This window comes from Aquila chrysaetos, chromosome 21, assembly GCF_900496995.4.
Source record: "Aquila chrysaetos chrysaetos chromosome 21, bAquChr1.4, whole genome shotgun sequence".
In the NCBI taxonomy this organism is placed as follows: domain Eukaryota; kingdom Metazoa; phylum Chordata; class Aves; order Accipitriformes; family Accipitridae; genus Aquila; species Aquila chrysaetos.
Genome location: NC_044024.1, coordinates 10158093 through 10175714, shown reverse-complemented (window position 1 = coordinate 10175714; position 17622 = coordinate 10158093). Strand labels below are relative to the sequence as shown.

The 17622-nt window shown below is 37.8% G+C and overlaps 1 protein-coding gene across 10 annotated transcripts in view; it reads right to left on the bottom strand.

The window, feature by feature from the left end:
• Nucleotides 1-17622, bottom strand: part of KLHL13 (kelch like family member 13) — an 87317-nt gene that overhangs the window by 37815 nt on the left and 31880 nt on the right. The window lies entirely within an intron of this gene.

Genomic DNA, 17622 nt, shown 5'->3' with positions numbered 1-17622 from the left:
TGCAGTACAGAAGCAGAGAGTAGCACGCTGTTAATAGCGGTCTTTGTGGGGACGCTATCAACAATCTAATTCTCAACGCCCCCCCCAGCAGCTCACAAATTGCCTGAAGAACTGACGAAGCAGACGGTCACGCAGGTGTCCATCAGGGACCACTCTGCAACTCTGTGCTCTGCTTGGTGACCTCCCGGGGCTGATGACAGCAGGGAGCATAGAAGGCAAGCTATTAAAAAGGGAATGGGGAATTTAATAGCATATTGTGCATAAGCAGAGCAGGTTTCTCGCGAAAAGAATATAAAGCTTCAACTATATTGACTCCCTTACAGGAAAAAACAATATTTTAAAAAAACCAAACAACTTTTAATATATTCCCACAGTAGACCAAATCAATACTAAGATGTTTAATCTACAGATTTCAGAATAGTCTTTGTACAGCATGACAATTTTTCTGTTCATCGGGACAGCTTAATCCTATCACAAAAAAGCCAACACCCTGTCACGCTACTCAGCAATAAAGAATAGAACTGGGAGCAGAATTTCTGTAAATTTAAACGTTTTAATAACATTTAATAACACACCGATAGGTTATTCGTAATGGTGAAACCTACACTGTCAAGTTTATTTGGGGGATGAAATCACCAGGGAATAATTGCTGGTTCTGATCATTATTATTGAAAATGTTTGCCCAAAATAGTTTGGGGCATTTAAAGCTGTTACCATAACCACAGGCAAAGAACTAAAATAACCCAGTATGATCAGAGCAGAGAACTAATTCAAAACCAAATGCACCTATCTGACAAACAATTGAGGAGTTCTCTCCCACTTCTTTGAAGAAGTTCTAAATTACACATGAGCAGCATTGACGCAGGCAACAAATTTCACAGAAACTGCTACTTGAATGCTGAACAGACATTTGCTGTGTAGGACAACAGTGTTTATATGCTATAAATATTAAGAAACACTAGCCCTGCAGAGAGCAAGTATGCAGTTTTAGCATAAAGAAGTCTTATTTTCAGTAAAAGAATTCATGCATTTACATGCCAACAGCCATGCCTGTCTGCACGCATTGTAAATATTGAGTGCAACAGCCTCATACATATACATAACACCAGACTACTAGATCATGCCTTCTCTGCACTGAAGGCCTAAAAATTAAGTTGAAGGAGATGTTAGATAGCAGCTGTTACAACCACAAAGAAAAATACCACAATTCTGAATTCATACACTCAATTTTGCTTTTGCATTTCCCATCATACAGAAACTGTCTTAAAATACAATAAGCAAATGCTGTTAGTCCCTTCCTCACATTGAGCGCACAGCCAGTGCAACCAACTGGTAACTGCTGTTAAAGTCTATATCCCTGCTCTGCCAACCCCAAGGAGGTAATTACACATTTTATTTATTAACAGCGGCATTACTAATATAAAAGAATAAGGCTAAGGACAATCAGTGGGCCACTATTTCAAAAGTAACTCTTGAAATACCCTTTTGACTAGTAAAATAAAAGCCAACTCAAGCCACGCAGTCATTCCCAAGCATTTACTGGTATTTAAGTCAATCAATGCACATCCAGAAAGCAGAGTTACTTCCCACTTCCGACCCCCAACAAGATCATTCAGCACAAAGGCCAGCATTAGTGCTCAAATACCTACGCCCCTTGGGGTGCTTCTATTCCCAATTATTTTTCATTTCATTTACAAGCAACCTAATTATAACCTTTACAGAAAACCCAGTAGCAGTAAATGTAACTTTTTTTTTTTTAAAAGTGTATGCATCCCAAGCACTGCCCAACTTCATCTCCTCCTAAAGTCCAGCACACATTACTTGATCAAACAGCCAATGTACAAAATACGTAATTGAAGGAAGTAGCAGTGTCGGGTACTCTAAAAACAGGCAAATGCTTTTCACTTGCAAAAGAACAACCACGTGAGAAATGAATCACCTATCTGCATGTAAGGAGAAAAAAAAAAATCAAATACCATTTTCTTCCTGACAGTCACAAATCGGTTGCATATTCCCAGAGAAAAGATTACCTAAATGTATTCTACGCTTTACATAAACTATTCCTAAGACAACAACAAAAAAAATCACAGTATATTATTCTGTTATTTTAATGAAGACTTCAAAACAACAGTTTAGTTACACATTTTAAAATATGGGAAAAATAACCTGATCTCTTAGAGTGCATTGCACCCACTGAATATACTACATTTTCTGTTCTCACAGTACATTGCTTTGCCACTCATCCCCAAATTAACTGGTACTGAAGGCCAAAAGCAGCATTACAACTCTGTGCAGAATCCTACTTGCTGAGGAAACAGTTATTCCTAGTCAAGTGCTATGAAAACACACCGAACTGGAGCGCCAAACCAGAGATCTGCTTTTCTTTAAGTTTAAAACTCTTTTAAATGCTGAAGACCCACAATAACTGCACCGATTAAACTGCTTCTTGGGATCATTCACGGGGCTTGTTTTCTACATTTTTCTCCCAAGCAAGTTCACATTCAAGATTAAAAGCATCTACCATTTATAACTTGCTTAAAGTTAACATTCTACTTACTATCCGAGTCTCTTACATATCTTTTATTCTGTATACAGAAGATGAGAAAGAGGAAGTCTTTTGGTTTTAAGCAATCATTTCCACACTAGTATTTCCAAAGCTGCACTGACAGCAAAATAACTGACAGGGTATCAAGCACTTCTGCAGAAAACTCCTCCATAAAGTAACTGAACAGGTGGCATAAAAAGAAAAAAAAAAACAAACCCAAAAAAACTAAAAAGACCAAAGGCAAGATCCCAAGCTGCCATTTTACAGACCTGAGCTACTAGCAAAGCCAGAAGCCATTGATTGAGGCGGTACCATAGTGCAGCTCTGATCCCACAAAAAAAGGGTACATAGAAGAGTGCTTAAAGGAGCAAGGCATTTCTTACCCCTCTTCCTCCACCCCCCACCCCAAAGCCTTCTTCACTATTGACCAACAAGCAAGATTTGGCCCCAAATGAGGGGAGCGGGCATGCAGCACGGTACTCCGCAAGCACATGAGCAAACCACACACAGAACCAGCCCTTGCAAGCGTGTTGATCACAGCATCTTTTACCCTGCAAGCTCTCCCTGATCTTCAGGGTAGGAATGCAGCTAAACCCGCTGCGCTTGCGATTCTCTTCCTTTTTCTTGTGATACCCCCTTCTTTTTCTTTCTACAAATTGAACGTTAAGCTGCTACCACATTGTTTCATACATATCAACCGTCAATATGTTTGCCTTTGCTGCCTTTTACCTGCATTATAAAATACAAGTTCTCCTCTTAAAGCCCAGTATGCTTACATTTCTGGGGCATGTATACTTCCAATAACACTTTCAAACCATCTCTGCATTTCCCATAAGACTTCCCCTCATGGTTGTTCAAAGAAGAACAAGTCACAGGCAGAAAGATGTATCAGACCCCAGTGGCAGTGTAAAACTATACCAGTCTGAAAATATTTATTCTTAGCCTTGAAATGCCACGTGAATTTTTGTAGGAAAACTAAGCCGAGTAAGAGTTAACTTCTAGACATGCCGCTGGATTTTCATCAGTTCACACAGATTGAATTAAACATTTTTTCAGCCCTTAAACTGTTAAAAACAAAACCAAAAAACATTTGTTCAGTCAAGTGATTTGCTACAGTTAAAAGATTTGCCGTTCTGCTCTAACAAGCTGCTTACGTCCCTCCTTTTATTCATCTACTAAGCATCAGAGGAACTGAAAGCACTAGGTGGAATAGGGTTATGCTATATGGAAACTTTCTCAAGTCTTGCAAACCCTTTCTTGCGTGACCTGAGAAGTCTTCTGCACTTCCAGAACCCCAGGCTTATTTTAGCCTTACAGAAAAAAAAAAAGTTCAACGTTACAGTGACTGTGATTTACATCTCCCATTTTCATCTAGAAATGTAAACAGAATGGTCTAAATATTTGTGTCACAAATACTATGTTATCTAACTTTAGACTGCTTTTCTACTTATAGACTGTTTGTTCATATAAGAAAAGATGCCAACACACAAAAACAGGTTAAAATGGTGGTGTTAAGACCAGTAAACATCTCCAGATTTTTGAGATTTTTCCCCAACACCTATGTTCTAAAAATTAATTGATTCAAAGCCATGTTTCCATTTTAAAATAGGTATGTTTTTATATGATGAAACCTGTATTATGTGATATTAGCGCTAACAAAGCTTGCTCCAAACTGAAGGCAGAAACACAGTTTCACATTGGAAGGAATTGCTCTGGTCTTTTGCGTATCTTACGGCTACCAGCCCACTAAGCTGATACATATGACTATGCAAGACCAGTTTGATATAGAAGAAAATAATCAGAAGAAAAAAATCATCAAAATACAGTAAAATGTTCACATCAAAGCCATGGAGCTCAAATGCAATAATCATTTCAACATCAACTCATTTTAGCATTTTAAATACAGCTGTAAAGGCACAAGTCTAGAAACTGAATAGGAGCAAATCAGGATGCATAACATTTCTCTTCAGGTTCCCTAAAAAAACCTGACAGTGTAATAGTTTAATTGGCTTCCTTATTCAGCTCTTTGCCCTTTGTATGGATGTTTCTTATGCTTCTACCTCTGGCTTTTCAATCTATTAAACTGCAGCTGTTCCAATTACTGGAAAAGAATAATTAAAAGATGGTGTTGACAGTACTGCCCTATATACGAGTCAGTTAATTAATACAATTTGTTTAACCATATATTGTGAAAATATTCACACCAAAATTCATACAGAGGGAAAGCAAATCTCTGCTTGAAGAGGAATCCAAAGCAAACCGGTATAGTTATGTTTGCAGTCCCCTCACAGCGACACTATAACATGCCCCAAATATTGAAATACAGAAAAAAATTGGCAATGTGCACCTGGCAATACTTTTATCGACACTACAACTTTTCTAGAAACCTCAAAGACCTTAAAAAGAAACAGTCTTTCAATTAAAGTAAATTAAGAAATAAGCTTTAAAATAGCTGAAGACAGTTCTGAGAATTACACATGTACTTTGACTTACTATCCACTATGTTGTCTCAAAGAATTTTTATTTTTTTTAATAACCGGGGGGGGGGGGGGGGGGGGGGGGGGGACACGGGATGGACCTCAGACACCGGATATAAGTTACAGCATCTTTTGGAAGCAATTAACACTGTAGACATCAAGATGCACACAGCCTCATAAATGGAACAGAGATGCTTACGAAACAGTTACTATCAAATATATTTAATTATTTTAAATTGGGCTGACTGGTCAAGGAACAAGGCATAATCATAAACTGTAAAGCATAAAGAAGCGAGATAAACTAGGTTTGTAGGCAACCCCTCCTGCTGTCTAAATGCTGTAAGCAGTACAGGCTCCTGTCTCTATAGCAATATGTGTAGGGCCACTTGTAAAACAGGAAAAAAAAAAATCCCCAAATCTTTAAATATTAAGTTAAGCAGTCAGGGCATGTACCGCATGTTTAACAAGAAGTACTGCAGTTTGCCATCCACCCACTCAGCATTTTTTCCTGTATAAATGAGGAAATTGCTGCAGTAACATTTTAGGATGCATCATTTCAGTGAAAATTATTTTTATACATAAATATACATATGCGTACTATAGATGTGTATGCGTTCATATATAGCGTGTGTACTATATATATACACTATATATATACACACACATTATTTTTATATTTATATATATGACAAATATATATCACCCTGCATCTGACACAGCCACTTCCCCTTCCCGCCCAGACACCTCAGTTAAGAAAGATTCGTGTTCTCACATGATTTTGAGACTACCAAAATATATGTTCTTCAGCAAACCAAGGAGGCAGCAGCTGGCTGACTGAGAAGTAATCGTGTTGAGTAATGAGTTTCTCCATTTCATACATTCTTCAAACACCCACAACCCTGGTCCTTGCAAGTATCATTCATTAATGAGAAAAATACCTTGATAGTCTTGAAGTTTCTGAAATTATTCAGCAACAGTAAACAGTTAAAAAACCCCACACCATTTCCTATCATGTCACAATCAGATATTTTTAAAACAATTTAAAAAAAACATAACTTAGGTTAAATCTTAAGTCAGCTTCCCAGAAATTCATAGGAAAAGGGGGACACACAAGAAATGAACAAGCGCAATCCCTGTAGTAGTCACACGTTTAATATTTAGAAGGGTTAATGTATTAAAATAATAAAGTCAGTTTCAGATATATTTTGTAACTACACAGAGTCTCAGAAATATCTCAAATCTATTCCTAAGTGTGTGTTTCTAGCCATGAAAGTAGTTTTTATTTTATGCCACTTATGGATGCCCTGCATTTTCTTGTGTGTATTCTTGAAGAAGGCTTTGCTCTAAAATTGAGGTAAGATTTCCAGCAAGGAATCACTTCCACAAGTTAAGACGCACTGTTAACTTAATGACAAGCCATAGCTTATAATATGCAAAAAAATAAAAGTTCAGCTTTGCTTGGGCAAACTACTCTTACATAAAAGGCATTAGGTAAAATAAGGTCTTAAACACTTAGTAGGAGGTAAGACTAAAGTGAGTTCATAAAGGTTTCCAACTTTTGATCCAAGCCCATATACTCTACTGACAACATACTGCTAAGAAGAAATGCTTTTGAATTAACACCGATTTATTCAGACAACTGTGCTCATCTTCCCTAGGTGATTATATATAATAAATCACCACAGAAATCTGAATGCACAGTCACAGCAGCCAGACTGACCCTGCTGAAAATAATTGGTCTGAAGCAACAGTTATTTTTTATTAGGTCAAACTGTGAACAACAAAGAATTTATTTCTAAACAACTTCTCCACAGCTGTTATTGTCTGTTGGCTGCGCAATTTATTTTAGTAAAGTATGCCTAAACACATTTACACATCTGACTCATATGATGCAAATATATTAAACAATTTAGTAATTAAAAGGAAGCTAGGATTGAGCACCAGCCACTAAGAACTTTAGTATTTCTGCACCACAGACAGCAAACTGCAAATTACATTAGTCATGTGTTGATTAAAGTATTTTGAAAATATTCTTAAAATAAAAGTTTTTCTTTCATTCTTCCATTATTTACATAGAATCTGTTAATCATTTTGCATTCCCTAAACCTTATTGTCTTTACCCACTGGAGTGAGGTTTTTGTGGTCCTGCACACCTACGCAAAGTAGTCCCTACTGAAAAGAGCAGGCATGGGGAGGCAAGAATAAAGCACATTGATCATTGCTCTTATTGTGTGCTTCTGTAATGACTCAATTTCTTTAAAAGACAAAAAGATTAACTGTTTGAGTGCAGGAATTCCCACAGCATTGTCACCTCTGATGGATCCAGTCTCCTAACCCACAATCCACAAAATTTCCAGTGTGGGAAGTCTGACATCTTTCGCTGAAGGCCAGAGTCCCTTGGGGAAGACTGGCACTTTTGAGAAAGATGCTGATGCTTCAAGTCTAGGTTGTCAGAAATCGCCATGTGCAACCTGGGAGCCAAACCATGGCAATGAGTCTTCTAGGAGAAGACTTGAAACTGCTGCACCATACTGCCCATGGTCACTTCACTGCTGCTGGCTGGATTCCTTTAAGGAGTCACAAAAAATATGACACTTACGTAGATTCAATCAATTTAATTATTTGCCATCCGCTAGTCTTAAACATGTTAGATACAAATTTTTATGAAACAGCAACTTGAAGTTCTTCACACACAATGACATGTGAAAGACTTACGCAGCCAAAAGTTTGGTTTCAAATTTATCACTAATATTAGTATTTCTCCCATTCAATGTTTAAAAAAAAAAAAAAGGTACAATTTCTCTACACTAGAAAAGGAGTTTCAAGTTGCAGATCATTCCAACTAAATGCTACGAGAACAGGTGGAAATAGTACCAAAGCTGAAACAGCTGAATGGGCCACATGGGACAAAGGGAGTCTTGTACTAAACACCCATACTTTAAATTTCTTCTTTTTTTTTTTTTTTTTTCCTATAAGCCAGAGGCAATCGGGAATCAAGTCTTCCCATTTGACAAAAGTAGGTTGTCCTTCCCAAAAGACAACGTAGGGGAACTCCCTGGTTGGTTTGCTCAGGATTCTCCCTTCCTCAGCAAATCAAGCTAGTGATAGCCTCCACACTACCTGTTCCCCAAAAGAAAGCAAAATCACATAACTGATTGTCTTGTTTTGATGCTCTTCCATTCCAACAGCAGCAGTGAAAATTGACAAAACCGAATAGTTTTCACAGGTTCTTTCACTTGGGAGGGGGCCAGGAGCAAAGACACTGAAGCTGTGTGTTTGCAGCTCCAGGAAGATTTACACCTCAATAATACCTGTAACCATCCTTGCAGTCCTAAGTGCATGGAACAGCTTTAATTGAAAGTTTTCTGCAGAGTTGGATACTACCTCTTCAGAAGATACCTAGTCATCTTCTACAGCAAAAAGAGGTTTTCTGTAAATTCCCACTGTTGAGTGTTGTAATACAACAGACCCAAAAGGCACAGCCTTTAACATTCAGCTGAATGGGGTGTAGGGAGGGTGTACAATCATGAGTATGTTCATGCCACAGAATTAGCACAATCTTAGTGGTTAGTAACATTTAAAAAAAAAAAGATACCTTCAAAATGTATACCTTGCTTACATTTAGTTTTTTCCAGAAGATAAAAAAAGAATAATCACAAAAATGACACTTCATATTAAACAGTTCCATTTCTCTGAAATACATCATTATATTCTAATTCTAATTCACCAAATGACAAAATTCCTGTGTAATAATTAAATTGTAGAAAGAAAATTACAAACTGCTTTCTTCTCTAGCATCTATGAGAATATGAATTTAAAGAAAACTGTATGTTTCCTAGGCAAAGTTTCAAAAGATGCGAGTTATTTATTTCATTCGATGCGAGTTATTTATTTCATTCAAGTTTGTCATGGTGAGCAAACATGCAAGCTATGAATTCATTTCCAAAAGCAGATTTAAAGTGACAGTTTTAAGATAGTCACTTAGCAGACTGGAACAACTCTGCAGTTACAACATCCATATTTAGTGACAACATAACTATCCAGATAATTTAGGATCAAATTAGGACATACTGCGTTACATAGAGTAATTGTACATATCATGAAAAGCCTAAGCACAAGCTGTTTTTAGAAAGGCCCACAGAAGAATGCTAATCTTATTTGGATTTTTTAAAACTATTAAATATTTAAGTCAAATCATTTAAAGTCTCCTGATTACAAACCTTTATTTCATAAAACTTGAAACATCTGACTCCTAATGAAAACTGAAGTTCAGTGCTTTCAGAAATGTCCATGTAGCAGCTTCTACAGGTCCCACTGCTGAGCCGTTTTACCAGCACTACCGCATGCTCTAGGCAGTTTTCTACATCTTTATAGCGTTGTACATGTGACCACGTCACTTCACCCTGACAAACCGTCCTTCGGAAAAACAGAACTGAAAAAAAATCAGTGAAGCTCTAAGGAGGAGAGGACTGCACGGAGGTGGGTCGAAGGGCTTGGCCCAGGTGACAGCCACCAACAGCAGAGCTGCACCACTTCCCTTCCAGCCGCCCTCGTACCAGTTAAGTCAGCAAAAAAAAAAAGGGTCTAACAATTCTGCAAATAACATTAGACTCTATGCAAAACATCGCTCTCATCTGTGCTGCTCTAGTGAATCACAGCAGGCTCAGGAGAGACCCTATTATAACAAAAAAAAAAAAAAAATCAGAGGATCATGGTGTATTGGTCCTTGGGGTGAAATAGCATTGCACAGCTGTGACGCACAAAAAGGCTGTACAAAAGTCAGCTAAAACAAAAAATATTTGTATTTCAGCACCTTCTACAGCTGCCATCATCTGCTTTTCTACAGCTGAAAATCTCTTTTTGTTGCATACATATACAACACCAAACAACTGTGATAACTTTGAGCTGGGACAAGCCCTTCTCCGAAATAGTTCAAAATAAAACAGTTGTAATTCAGGTGTTTGCCTGCCAGAGGGAGCTGAAGGAAAGAAAAAAATTCCATATATCTCAGTACTTCAAAAGTTTTGGGTTTGTCCTACCCCAATTAATTTAACTATTCAGACAAAAAAAAGGTTTTAATGCAAAATCAACCCAGCTGTGTCTGGCACAGGGCAGCCTCATGCCACACAGGGCACCCCTGCACCAACACCCCCACTACCAAAACCTTGCCAATTATGCCCAATACACTCGCTCTACAAATAGGTCCCCCTGGATCTCTGAATGGAAACAATGCCTCCTTTCAAGGTATATTTAAGTACTTTTCGATCCACACCATAGTGGAGATGTCTGCACCAGAGACAGGCTTCTCTGAGAAGGAAAGCATCACATGAGATGGTATTTAATGCCTTATTACATCAACTTGTCATTAAATGCATGGCAACACTGCGCAAAGACTAAGTTCCCAGTTTGTCAGAATGAAATATATATGCTGAAAACAGCTTTTCATTTAAATGCTTATTGGTCTTTTTTGCACACTCTTTCCACTTAACTGCTTCTAACACTTAACATTGGTACACCTATAAATCTGCATGTGGGTAGAGTTGCTACAGCATAAAATTATAAGTTACCACATTAATAATTTATTCTTGCATAGTACCAGCTAACCTGACTAGTTTGGAAGAGGCAGGAAGTGGTCTCATTTTCCAGACTGGTAAAGCAAAATATCTAAACAATGTGTTCACAGGAGACTGGAATTCTGTACAACAGCTCAGGAAAGAATTCCAGTGCACACATGATGGACAACCCCTTCCTTCCCTCCTCCACTTCAGTTAAACTACTTCCAACTTCAAAAACATTAGATATAAAAGCCAGCATGAATCCCACCAGAGCTTTCACATTTTTGAAAAAGAGCAGAATGAGTATACCTTTAAATAGCACCCTTAAATATTTAAGGGCTAAACTGATCCAACTTTCCTTAGATCAAAATTTGACCAACAGCTTTGAAAAAAGCTTAGTAGCATCCTGTGTATTTCTTGCCATCAAAACACTTTTAGGAAAATCAGTTATGCCACCTTCTGGTATTCATAAGAACTGCTCTACAAGACAAATACCCATTTTCATGAATTCCCATTTTAAATGGCAAAAAAACCCCAGCATAACCAGAAAACACACTTCACATAGGACACTGATGCAAAATAGGACTTTTTTTTAAAGCTTCAGTTAATTTGTACAACATCATTAGCTTGGACTAGCTTGTGTCCAGCCTTAAAGTCCCTAAGCCTGTATTACCTGCTGACAAATGCAGCATCATTCCCCCACAGCACCTGGTTTGAGATACGAACTGCTCTTTGACCCATCTCACCAGCCATAGCAAAGGAACTGGAAAAGGTGGAGAGGGAAAAGGATAAGAAAACTTGTGAAATGGCTTCTCTACAAGGAACAACTTGTAGATTGGACTTAACAGCATGGAAGACAGATAGGCAAGAAATACATCAAGAGTCTATAGTGTCACAAAAAGCACAGTAAAGGTGTACAGGGAGTCATATTATTCACCAGCTCCCCAACACAATAAAGAGAAAGCTTCAAATGAAACTAGCAGATGTCTGGTAAAAAAAAAAAAAAAAAAAAAAAAACCACACAAAACCCCACACACACACAAGAGGAAATTTATTCACATAACATGCTTCAGCTATCACACCATCAGCTTTTCAGTAACCATTTCTTCTTACAACACAGATTCACAGAAGCAACTGTGAAATGTAATTTTAAAAAGTGGTTTGTACCAAGAGGCATGGTAGGCAACTCAAGCAGAGTCACATACAAGGCCAGCAATCAAACTTCTCTCCCTTACCTCTCACTACCAAAGCATCATTAATACTACAGTAGGACAAATACATGGGTATATAAGAACAACTATAAACACCTTTCCTTCTGTATCATGCCTGAATCTATGCAATATAATCTGTACTGCTAAGCATACAAGGAAGGATGAATTTAAGCTATAACTTCAAGATATTTTTAATCATTTCCAACATAAGCCTTCAATATAAAACCATTTCTAGATGTCAAATTTCCACTGACAATTTCTCAAGCAGAAAAAGCAGTGCATCTTCAGTGAAAGAAGAAAGCAAGCATAAAATTAGGTATGAAATAACATTAATAAATTATGTGGATAACTGACTCCAAGTGTGTTAACTCTGATCCTCCACTGTTCCTCACAACACAAACATCTAATAATTCTCCAACCTTAGACAATCTTTGACCCACAAATTAGATATTTCTGGCTATAGTTTTCCACTAACTTTGAACTACATGAGTTTAATTACATGAATTTAAAATGTAATTAGGAAGTTTGGTGTAGGTATCAGACAAAGCCAAGACCATGCTCAGGTTATACGTTACATGTACAAGTAGCGGAACCCACATAAGACACAGCTGAAATACAAGGACATCTATAAGCATCCCCACTTGCTCATCACACCTTCCCGCAAGCCTTTGCATATTCTTTCAGCTATATATATTCAGCTCTTTGCAATATGTGTCCCATTGTATAATCACTTTCTGGATCTCCAAACAAAGCAAAACTTATGTTAAGCAAAGCTTTGCTCTAACGTGTTCTTACAATTAAGGTTTTTACTCACTCTTAAGTTCAGCAGTTTGGTTTCTGGAGATGCTGTAATTATCATTTTGCCCACACAAGGCAGAATGATAATATGCAGAAGGGTATACACACATCATGAGAAGAAGTACAAAACATTACTTTCGTCACAAACACCACCAGAAGTCATGCTGCAACACCACATTATTTGTCTGAAATATTTTCTGAGAACCTCAGAAATAAATAACACTAAAGTTGCACAATAATACTTCAGAAGAATCATGATAGTAACTCAGACCAGGCATAATGTGACTGTGGCCACCTGAACAAAGTCTTGCTGCATATTGCACAAAGCATTGCCTGGAAAATGCAATGCTATAATCCCACATAATGAAGTGTTAAAATAATAAAAAAAAAAAAAAAAATCAAGCACTGACATCAGTCATGCCTTCATGCCTGAACTGCTCCTGCCTGCCCATGTATTTACAGACATTTATAACTGCCACTGAATGATTTTTGCAGTTTAGCAAAGCATTTATTTCTTCACTCACTTGGAACACCAATTCTAAATTTCAAACCTTAAACCAGTGTTGGCATCTAGTGATTCAAAGGCAATCTCAAATGAACTCAATACTTTCATGACACTAAAATCCTTGACAGCTGAAGCTTTTGAGGCCTTTGAATAGCATATACTGGACACATGAAAAGAAGGCAAGATTAATTCTGGTGGCACCTCAGAAATCTCTGCTGAGCCAGCCATACACTACTCCAAATCCAAAAGCACAGGATACAGCAGCCAGATTAGGAAGGGAGGACGGCAGGGCAATAAGCCAGATATTTATTCAATAGGGTCAGTACTGAACTTGAAGTGAAATGGAGTTGGTAGCTCAAGATAAGAGGAACATTTACCACAAGAGTCTCTGTAAATACTGAAATAAAAACTGTCCAGTGAATAATAAATGTGTGCAGGGAAACCAACAGTTACTGCAACTACTGGACCACAGAGTTTTACATAAACACTATTACAGAAGAGTGTTCTTTCTTTAGTGCTTCTCATCAAATTTCTGCAAACTTATGGTCTGGCTCATATCCTGAATCAAGCAACAACATGCACAAACATACCTTTTTCTGCTTGATTCTTTCACTGAAGTAGAAACACAAGCACACTACCAACACCTTGCTGCACAAAAAGCAGCTGCTAGGGAGAATTTTTTTTTTTAAAACATGACAAAATTTTTCTGACTCCTGAAATACGCTTTCAGTGAAGAACAATGGCAATACTCAACTTCAGCACAAAATACTGATTTATTAAAAAGAAGAGACCTCTTTGAAGACTACCAGGCATGTTAAATAATTACATTCAATAAACAGTTAAGAAGTTGTCCAGGATTCTCAGCCATCGTATCGAGCACCTCAATGTAAAAATAACAATCTAGTCTTTGTAGATAAGCAGCCTATTTATGATTATCTTTTATCAACACCCTAGAACAATGCACAAGGCACAGTGTGACTAAGCTTTTACTTCACTGCTGTAATCTGATGAAAGCACACTGAATCCAAAGGGCAAAAGTAAAATTATTAAGCCTTAGCTTTCCATTGTTGAATGCACAGAATAAATTCTTTTTAACAGCAAATTCCAGGAACGTGATTCAGTTCAGTTACCCTCCTTCTCCCTCCCTTTGCTCCCAAGTTCTGCATTGTAAATGGTCTTACAACCCAGTACGTTAACTGTCCAGAGAACAAGGCCATTCCTGTTCTTAAACAACACTCCTCATTACTCCTAAACCATGCATAGCAGAGAGATGGCTAGTCTAACTTCAGACCAAGCCAGCACGCATCACGTAATTACTCCTCATCGGCCGACGTTTTTGTCACACCCCACTAAACAGCAGCAATAAAAAGGATTTCCGGTTTACAATGACAGACCAGTGATGTCCTAGCAAAGCCCCTGAGCAAAAACCAAGACAGACTACTATGTATTTTACTATATGGGCCCAGCTCTAATTATCTGAAAACAGAACTGAAGACAGTCACATTGGTGCTCTAATTACCGGGGAGACAGAACAAGAGAGGAGAAAACCTTGCTGTGAGAGCAGAGTAATCCAGACGACTGCCAAAGATGCTGCTCTAGCTAGGAGAGAACAGCTTTACAAAGCCTGCAAACTCCTCTGCTTCAGTTCTCATGTTCTGCTTTACTCCCACACTGCTCTGACTCACTCAAGTCACGTCGATCCACATTTAAGCAACTGCAAATACGGCTTTGCTATCCTTGTCCAGCTGAGGTACTGAGGAACTTGCTGACTTGTTGATACATGACCTCCATGCTCTTTGGGACAACAGCAGTAAATTGAGAGTGTCTGAAGATTTAAAACACATTCACTTCAAATTAAGTTTCCTTCCAGATCCTTGGCTGATACACCTTCACCCATCTGGTTGTCAGCTTTGATTCAGCTAGCCTGTAACAGGTGAGCTGGAGCAGAAGAATGAAACTAGAAGTCTGGAATTTGGAACAGGGCAGTTGCATGCTGAAAACGTTTGGAATCCAATGTGATGGAGCTGGATGTGATAACACAGCTTGGGAAGATGGAAGGAGATTAGCAAGATGCTCAGGTTTCAGAAATGTCATGGGAAGGTCAGGCATAAATATACACACAATATTGTAACAAGGCAGAATAGTAGTGGTTATAGCTGAAAGTTTTCTCTGACAGACATACTTCTGCATTTTAACAGTACACTGTTATTTTCAGTTGTTGAACTTACTACAACCTGCAGGAATCATACTACTACCTGGATTTCAGATTTCAGTGTCCATCTATCTATGGGATCGGTAGTTACCAGGCTGTAGAAGAACATACTGTCCGAAAAATAGAGTTGTTTCCTTCAACAGCCTTCGCCGATCCTACAGGATACTTCTATAATACCTCTGAAGATCATGTGAAAACTTAATAGTTGCTTCAACTTTCACTGTCTAGGGCAGGACACTAATGCAAATATAACCTAGCACTTCTCATTTTTATAAGATATCCTTAACAATGTCAGCAAGCTTGAAGTGCAGCTCATTAAAACAAATCAATTTCAGATGCAAACCCTACTGATCTCCCCATACAGTGAACATCCAAGCAAGATTGGGTATCCTGTTTTTCCAGCATAGTCTCCACCACCGTGCAACTATTTTCTAAGATATGCCTGGTTTTGCATCCAAGTGAACTAAAACCTGACTCACAGACACATCCTAAGTGTCCAAAGACTATGGAATCATCAGAAATGTATTACCAAGCTGCACACATGAACATACACACATAGAACATCTCTAGCATTAAAAAAAAAAAATGGAATATGCAAGTGGGGTTTTTTTGATTGGTTGGGTTTTATAATGTAAGTTTTTTTGGTGTCCAGGTGTGGGGGTTTTTTCCCCTTCAAATAAGGCACATCCTTCAGCTGTTTTGGGGGTTCCTTTTGTTCATTTGTTTTTAAATGTAGGAAGTACCAAACTATTTAGCACCCACAAAGAAAGGTATACTTCCCTTTTCAAAATTAGGTGACTTCTTTTCTTATCAGCAAAATGAAATAAAACTTAATCAGATGAACCCACTGAGAAGTTTTATTTTCTTCCCCTTCCCTTTATGAATAAAGAACAATGTAATTCTTCCATATTTGACTATAGGGGAAGACATTGATTATAGCTGAACGTTAGCACCAAAAGTATTTTCCGGAAGAAAGGAATTTAAAGATAGCATTGTTGCTTTTCAAGATGACAACTTTTATTTCAGAGGTGTTTGTTTAGATAATCAGCTGCTAGCTAAGGCAGATTAAACTGCATATTAAAATGATTTGGTTTTGAAACAACAGGAGTTAAGTTTTTGAATGTTCTGTGCATTATCAATTTAAGAACTATGTCAGTCTGTACCCAAAAGCGTTACGCCCTGTTTAATATAGGGTCACAGTGGACAAATTACACGCAGAAAAAACCAAATCCCATACTCCCTCAAAGGGAGAATGCTATACATGCTGTTTGAGTAGATTATTTTAGATTTAGGACATTATTTTAGATTTAGGACTCTAAAGCACCCTACCATAAGCATAAAGTTGCTTTGGATAAAGCCCCTCTTTTTAACTTGATGCATCCAGATAAACACCAAACTGAGCAGGGAAACAATTACTCATAACACTACACCCACCACTTGCCATCAAGAGAACAGTTATAACCAATACACATCCACCCAAGTGACAGAAGACAGACTTATGGAAACAAAAGGGAAAGTGACAATCAGCATGAGATTACATTACACTGCTGACATCATGTCACCAGTTGGAGAACCTTCCAGAATCAGATCTCTTCAGCAAAAACTGCTTACGCAGTAGTGAACACAGTACAAACCAGCCAGACTCCCAAGCAGCTAGCCTAGTTTGCAAGTTTAGCCATCCCACTAAAAGCAGTAGGCTCAGCTCCTTCATACGTAGTATAAACTATTTCAGATCCACACCTATTTGCTTCCCACATCAATATCAAGTAGCAAACATTTCACGTGTCAAAGGCACTGGTTTACAAGCCATATACTAAAGTTACATTTGGACAGATGTTAGGATCCAGAAGCCATGTATAGAGGGCATTTAACTGCAGTTAACCCAGAATGTTAACCTGAACCAAAACCCAGCTTTCAAATACGCAAGAGGGTGTTTCTACTTTGAACCACCATTCCTTTCTTCATGCAAAAAAAAGATTAACAGCAGTACACCCTGTGTTATGCTTCCAATATATTCATCAAGCCTGCACATAAATTTCTAGTCATACAAGATCAACTTTTGCTTTCTTATCAAATATTCCATCACAAAGAAACCATTGTTTTTACCTAGTCAATCTTGAAAAAAATTCCAGAGATTTTATTTAAATGCAAGTCAACACTAAAGCTGTGAGTTTTTACTTCATTTAGAGTGGTTGGTTAAAAAAAGTAATTTGGAAAGCTAGAAGTATTAATTGGAGAAAAACCCTTTACTGAAGAGCTTAATTCTTCCACTGAGGTTAAGAAATCATTTCCTCCTAAACAAGCACAAACACTGTCACA